The sequence below is a fragment of the Octodon degus genome, unplaced genomic scaffold, assembly GCF_000260255.1.
Source record: "Octodon degus isolate 3935 unplaced genomic scaffold, OctDeg1.0 scaffold00072, whole genome shotgun sequence".
Taxonomy (NCBI): Eukaryota; Metazoa; Chordata; class Mammalia; order Rodentia; family Octodontidae; genus Octodon; species Octodon degus.
Genome location: NW_004524648.1, coordinates 6,417,316 through 6,425,168, shown reverse-complemented (window position 1 = coordinate 6,425,168; position 7,853 = coordinate 6,417,316).

The window sequence follows — 7,853 nt, the reverse complement described above, 5'->3', positions numbered from 1 at the left end:
TGCACTGGCGTACTGGAGACTAGGCCATCAACTTTGAGGGCAGAGCAATGCTGTACTGTGCCTCCCTCGCTTGTGACATGGCATTCTCAGCTTCCTGTGGCAGAGACCCGAATGACTTCAGTGAGCTGATTGTCCCTGTTCCCCTTCCACCACCAGCCTATGCTCTTAAAGCCAATGATTTTTCTGCCTATGAGTTAAAGTCAAATAAGACAGCTTTTACTAAGGTTCCTTCTTATCTCCTTCCATCCTAACACTCATGGAAAAGGGGGATAACAGAAAGAATGAAAAATTCATAGAGAGGCATTAGGAGCTCCCCAGGACACCCCTTCCTACAAGAATGAAAACTGAAAGTAAGGTTTTCTTTTGTTTCAGAATTCTTCTCCCTTATCAGACTTTTCAAGGAGTAATAGAAATTCAAAAGGAAGAAGAATACTTTCCTATGACCCCGAGTATGCTTAGGTAGCTCAAGTGGCTGTGCACGAGCTGTGCGACCTTGGGCACATCCCTTTCACCCTGAGCCTCATTTTTCTCTGTGCCCCACCGAGGGCAGAGTCAGCCTCCCCAAGACGGGCCCTGCCCAGCCCTTGGCTTTCTGCACGCTGGGTGGAGCAAGCTTAGGAAGCACGGCGGCGCACGCTTCTGGGCTGTGCCTTCCACAAACTCACTGCCAAGCCACTTTGTATCTTCCTAAACCAAATAGGACTCCATTACTTAGGTGGTGCACAGGGGACGAATGAACAGAAAGGTCACAGCACTGGGGATGCCCCATTCCCTCTCCCAAGCAGCACTCACTACCCTCACCCCAGCACCTCACTTTCTCTCTCTCCAGATCCACTTCCTGTGCTCCTAGCTCCTCCCTATTAAGCAGCTGCCAAATTGCCTTGGTATCTGTTGCCTTCAAAAGTCCAACTGTGTGCCCTGAAGGCTCAGTTGCTGTGGAAGGCAGCAGTTGACATAAAGTCTGTGAAAAGATGGGTGGCTCCAGCAGCCAGCCTTTGCGGGTGAGTTGTGGACTGGCCCGGCCTGAGCTGGCTCACAGCCAGGGAGGCGCAGCTCTGGGGCCTGAGGAAGTGACTAGGTGGGAGGGAGTGCTGGTGGGGGAGTGGCAGGAAGACCCCGAGGAGGGTGGGAGGGCCAGAGGAGGTCATCTGGATGCTCCCCACTCTTCCATGGAAGCCTCAGGCAATGCAGCCTTTTTGGACTTAAGAATTAAAGTTTTTTTTTTTTTTTTGTATTAAAAAAAAAAGATGTGAACAGGCATCTGTAAGGACAACAGCCCACATGCAGGGCACTAAATCCACCTTCTCTGGAGAGACCTCTGGGGGTTAGCCATTGACTGGTTGACTGGCTCCTGTCAGGGAACATTTACCTCTTTGGGCCTCAGTTTCTACGTCTGTCCTGTGGGCATCATAAGTGAGCCTACCTCCTGGGGCAGGGGAGATATTGGGCCATGTACCACATCTGACGTGTTTGAACGTAAGTGCTTTGGGAGTGTTGGGCACTATTAGCAGTCCTGGGGCAGTGAGGGGATCTCTGAGGGTTGAGTTGGAGCTCAGAAGAGCAGGCACTTGTCAGATGTCCCACAATGGAAAACTAAAAGAAGATGCCTGGATTTACTCCAGAAGAGGAGGTGGCCACAGAGAGAGCAACACTGTGGGAATGCAGGACATGGTAGTCTGGTCTCAGGCCTTCCCTGGGTCAGTGCGCACCTGTTCCCTGACATAGGTAGGGCATGAGCAGAAGGGGCTGCAGGGCCTGAGTGTGGGCTGGCAGCTGGACCCCCAGAGGAGCTTCTTCAAGTAGGGGACCCTCTTGCACTGACCCTCCTGACGGCTGCCCCAGGGGTCCACCACCTTCTGTGCTGTCATCGCTCCCATGTGGGGCCTGAATGGAGGAGGTGTGTGAGGCTGGACAGAGCAGGATGGGACTATGCTGGACAGCGGATCCTACGGTGTCCCTTAGGGCACATTATGCCTTAACTGGTTCCTCAACAGATGAGAAAGCTCATAAACAGAGAATTCAATAGGCCTCAGGATACTGAAAGAAAAAGAACCGCACCATTCCACTGTGAAGGCAGCACCCATCCACCCGGATGGCCCCCCTCAGTGACCTTCTCACAGTTTCAGGCACACCTCCTCTAAATGCTAGTGTGGGGGAAGTCACCACGATGGCTGAGCAAGGGAGGCCATCTCCTGGCTTGGGCACCTCATTCTCAGGCCTTGCTGGCATCTCTCACAGCCAAAAGAGGAAGCTGGGCCCACAGCGAGGATAGCCTAGGAACTCCCTTGGGGCTCAGGCATAAGGATGCGCTGTGCTGTATCATGAGTCATCCTCACTGGGGGCTAAAAGCATGAATTCTGTGGTACAGACCCAAGCTCTCTCACTGAGCACTTGTGGGGCTCTGTGCACCTGAGATGTCTTTCTGTGCTGAAGTGGCCTCATGTGTAAAAGTGCCAGTGACAATGGCAAAGGCTGTTATGAGAAAAAAGAAGATAATACAGGCACCAGAGTTGCATCACCAGCAGGACCACGCACTGTGGGCAGCCATGTTCAACCAGGCTGAGGTTGCCACTGCCAGTGCCTGGACTAGGTGCCCTCCAGTGTAGCAGGGTTACACTGGAGGCTGCTGCCCTTTGGCTATAAGGGTCAGCTCCGCTTACTGGACATCCATGTGGGAAGAGGAGAAAATAGGCCCTTAGGCACAACCAGGAGCAGGGAACAAGTTTAGATCCCTCTGAGTTATTGATTTGCGTCAATACCAACAGCTGCATGATTGAGTCCACCCTGTAGCCAAAGGTTTTGCACAAGCTTGAGGGGTGGCATTAATGTCCCACCATCAATGTCCCAAGGTGACTTGTTCAACATCACCACTGCTGGTCCAGGGAGCTGGCCCAGGATCCAGTCCTGTGTGACCAGGAAAACATTCCATCACTTTGCATGAGGGGAGCCAAAGCAGACCCCATTGTTTTGTACCAGGCTCCCTCATGGGCATTCACACCAAATTCCACAGTAGCCTTGGTCATCCGAGCTTAAAAGCATTATGAACTGCAGTATATTGTCTTAGAGCTCTGCAGGGAAGAAGCTTAAAACAATGTGTTGGAAGCCTGGGCTTTAGCTCAGGGGTAGAACAAGTACCTAGAAGACTCTGGGTTTCACACCCTGCACCACAAAGAAAAGAAATTAAAGGCACCGTAGGTTCATCTCTGTCCCAAGGCTTCAGGGAACATCTCTGCTTCCCTTGCAGCTATTTCAGGGCCTGTGTGCACTGGCTCAGGCTTGTCCCTCTGTCTCTAAAGACAGAAGATTCATGGGGCTGGGGGTGTAGCTGAGAGCAAATCCCCTGCTGGGCATCTTATCTCGAACACTCCACGAGGTAAAACAAAGGATAAAATGCCAGCGTCTTCTTGCTTCTGGTGTCACATCCTCTCCCTTGACCCTGACTGTCCCAGTTCTCTCTTACAAGGGTCATTGTGATTACTCAGGGTCCACCTGGCCTCAGAGCCAGCCTCAGGGCCTTCAGCTAATTACATGTGCAGACCATTTTCTGGCTAAGGTCACATTTGTATGTTTCTAGGATCAGATCAGGGTGTGCATGTGTCAGAGCTTGGGTGGCTGGGGATAGGGGTGTCATTCTGGCTTCATTGCCATCCTTACAGTATGGAGTTTCTGAAAGGCAGGGGATGGGATCCAGGGACACAGCAGGAAGATCCAGAGAGATTGCTATGACAGCAAGATTACTAGAGATACCCAGGGCTGAACCCTCTTCACCTCATTGCTATAGGAGCACCCCCTGCACAATGAGTATGTGTGTGTGTGTGTGTGTGCGTGCGCACTCATAACACTCCCACATTAAATTTCTTATTACCTTTCCCACAGCAACGTCCACCTCCACTCACGACTAAGGTGAGTGGCATGTGGGTGGTGGCTGGAAATTTCCTTTGACATCCAGGGCGGGTGGTGAGTGACAGTGGTGGTGTCATCTGACTCAGTCTATGCAATGTGTCCAAAGCCTGGGTTTTCGGCTTTGGACACATTGCAAAGTGGTAGTACAAGTGCCTAGGAGACTCAGGACTTGATGCCCTGCACCACAAAGAAAAGAAAAAAAGGCACTATAAGTTCGTTTCCATCCCAAGGCTTCAGGTCAAGATTTCTCTGTCTCCTTCACTGCCTCTGAGGGGTGCTGCCTTATACTCTTCCCTCTGTCTCACAAGAAATCTATTTTTCTGTGTGGCTTGTAACATCATTTCTGGAAATTATTGTCTTTCAGAGATGGAATAGTATAATTTGTTAGCCACAAAAGTTAAATATATGTAAGAGGCAGTCTACTGCTATTGCCAAAGTAAATTAATGTGAACACATAATGTATTTTTAGAAGGATCATAAAGCAGTTTCATAAGAAATTCAGATATTATGTTACAAAGCATTTCCTTATTACACATGAATGTGATTAATTTTCTGTAATATTATTGGGTGAATCCTACAAACCTGTTTTGAAACTCAGTTTTATTGTCTATCTTTTAAAAGAAAGATTGACTAGAAATTAATCTTTTTCTATGCTTTCAGAAAACAATCAAGCAATATAACGTTATTTATGAGCCATAAAATATTTATATTTGGATTATAAGGAGAGGAATTATAAAGGGACACTTTCTATATAAATATTTATGATAGTTTTATTCACAATTACCAAACTAGGAAAAAATCTAATGCCTTATACTGCTCTGAGCATTAAATAAACTACTGTGCATCAATACAATGGAATATTAACCTCTGTCTCTAAAGGCGGCAGATTCTTTGGGCTTGTGTGTAGCTCACAGTAAAAGGACTTCCGATATTCTATGCTGAACACCACACAAACTACCAATAAAAGATAAGCCAGCGTCTTTTTGCCTCTGGTGTCACATCCTCTCCTTTGAGCCTGACTGTCCCATCTCTCTCTCACAAGGGTCGTTTGGGTTACACGGGATCCTCCTGGGCCTCAGTGCTCACCTCAGGGCCTGCTCTTAGTCACAGCTGTGGACCTGTTTCTGGTTGAGGTCACATTCCTAGGCTCAAGGATCAGCTAGGAGCACGGAGGCTTCTGAACTTGGGAGTCTGGGTCAAGGGCATCCTGGCTTCAGTGCCTTCCCTGCAGCATGGAGTTGGTGAAAAGCAGGTGATGGGATCCCAGGACAGAGCAGGAAGGTCCAGGGAGATTGCTAGGACAGGCAACATTACCAGGAGACACCCAGGGCTGAACCCTCTTAATCTTATTGATATAGGAGCACCCCCTCCACAATGAGTCTGTGTGTGTGTGTGTGTGTGTGTGTGTGTGTGCGCGCGCGCACACTCGTGTGCTGTGCTCATACTCAAACACTCCCGCATTAAACTTCTTGTTTTTTCCCCCACAGGAATGCGCAGTCATACCCCTACCTTATGTAAGTGGTGTGTGAGCAGTGGCTGGGGATGGCCCTGGGAATGGCAGGTGGTGCTGAATGGCAGTTGGCGGTGAGCCTCTGACTTACATAATTAAAAGGGTCCTTTATCAAGCTGAAATTTAAAGAACACTCCTGAAAATTAGAATAATTTTGAAAGAAGCTTTCAACTTTAAAGTGGTCCCTGGAACATGAGCAAAATGTATGGCCTTCCCTTGTCACCCAGAAAGCTTTAGTGTCTGTCCAGAGTTCCTTCCACGGCAGTGCAGGCCCCCTGCATAAGGAGCACTGGGAAAATGTCCCTTGGTGTTTAGGGAACCAAGTGAAGTTGTTCTGGCTTCCTCAGGCAGTCATACTCGTCCAGGCAGAGTTTAGCCTCAGCAGATGTCCAAGTCAGTGACAACTGGTACAGGATTCCCCACTGCTGGGCTGCTCTCTGCTGTCACTGCCTGACCTGTCCCTTTCCTCCTGGCAGCCAATTCTTTTCTTCACTTCCATCCCAGGTGGGCTTCAGCCATCCAGGGTGATCACTGTGTCAGGCACTGTGTGCCCCAATGCTGAGAGGTAAGACAGGGACATCAGGGGTCCCTGGATCCTGGAAACAGCAGGGAGGGAAATGAGCCCACAGCTGGGGGACAGACAGAGTCCATGTGATCTGCCCACCCAGGGTTCCATATCAACCTGCATGCTGGGAGTGGCATCGCCTTCCACCTGAACCATGGACTCAATGAAAATATTGTGGTCAGAAACTCTCAGATCAAGGGCTCCTGGGTGTTAGACGAAAAAAGCCTGCCTGTCAACATGTCCTCTCCAGGACGCTGCTTCACAGTAAGATGATGGAACTTGAAGGTATCGCTGGGTGCACATAGAAGTCTTGGGGTACCTTGAACAGGTTGGGGGTTGATGCTTGTGAGAGAAATATTGTGCCCTAGGGAAGAAAGATGTGTATCAAATTATTATGTGATGGTTATTGTCCCCCAAGGAAGGTATTAGTATCTACTCTTCATAGATAAGCAAACAGAATCATAAGGCAAGATCCTTGCAAGAGGTTACATATTTTTTTGTGGCAGATCAAATTCAAGAGTGGGGTACCAGTCACAGATTTGCATACTCACTCAGAAATCACTTATCAGCTCTTTGATTGGGCTCCCTTTGTGCATGAAATACCCATGTTCAATATGCAGCCAGGAACCAAACAGAGCGGATCCTATTCATGGGGCTGCAGTCTAGTCACAAAGGAATCAGTAGGCCAAGGCAAGAGTCGATGAGCACACATCAGGACAGGGGCCCTGGGTTGGAGGGATCCCCCCTAATGTGCAGGAGGGGGGCTGTGCAGAGCTGCACTGCAAGGTGGAGAGAGAGGGTGAGAGAGGTGTGTGGAGTGGCCGCAGGCCTGACCACCCTGCCTACACATTCGGGTCACACACAGAGCTTAGAAAAAATAAAACAGAAACAGCCAGTTGCCGTGGTACCTGGGGCTGTAACAGTAGCACTCTAGCAGGTCAGAGCAGGAAGATTCCAAATTTGAGGTCATCCTAGGCAATTTAGTGACATAGGGAGACTTTGTCTGAAAGAGATATAATTTTTAAAAATTTTCTTCATAAACAAATAACAACGAGACAGTTTCAAAACAGGTTAGTAGGATAGTTTCAATAATTAATACATTGCATATTGTTGTTTTCATCATGGTTATTCATAGTACAAGATGCAGACATGCTATCCTGTCCGAACATTATTAATACAAATCTTTCTTCTCATTGAATTAAGAGAAAGTAGTTGTATATCTATCCTATTTTGTATATACAGATACAAAATGGTCCTTCATTTGTAGCCCCCCCCTTTTTTGCTTAGCTTTGTTAGAGATGGGTATTCCAATGCCATTTAAATATTGTAAGTGCATGAATTCAGCAAAATAATTCAATATAGCCCAGTAGTCCATAATAGTAATGGGTTATCTGTAGAACTAGCAATGTCTGAAGTTGTTGACTTGAATCTTTTACAGCTCAGCAGATTAATATGGCTTTACTTTTTGTACCTTGTTTTTATACTTTTTTGCTGGATGGTTAAGACCAAGATAAAGCAAGACCTATATAACAAGAAATGTAACTTTTATATCTGACAAAGTCATTCAGGATTTACCCTGAAACTCTGTACCGCAGTTTGTAGAACCTTTGTCAGTGTTAGTCATGTGGGTGAGTCACGGCCATTGCTTGACCAATTTGCTCTCTGTGAAAGCCTGAGAGAATGTTTTCTCTTGATGTGACTCTCCTTAGGCACACTCTACATCGTTGATCACTTTCTAAAGCAAATATAATTAAAAGTTGGAGAAGGGATATAGCTCAATGTGAAGGCCATGTGTTCATTCCATAGTACCATAAGGAAGGAGGAAAGTGAGAGGAAGGAGGGAGGGAGGAAGGAAGGGAGGGGGAGGGAGGGAGA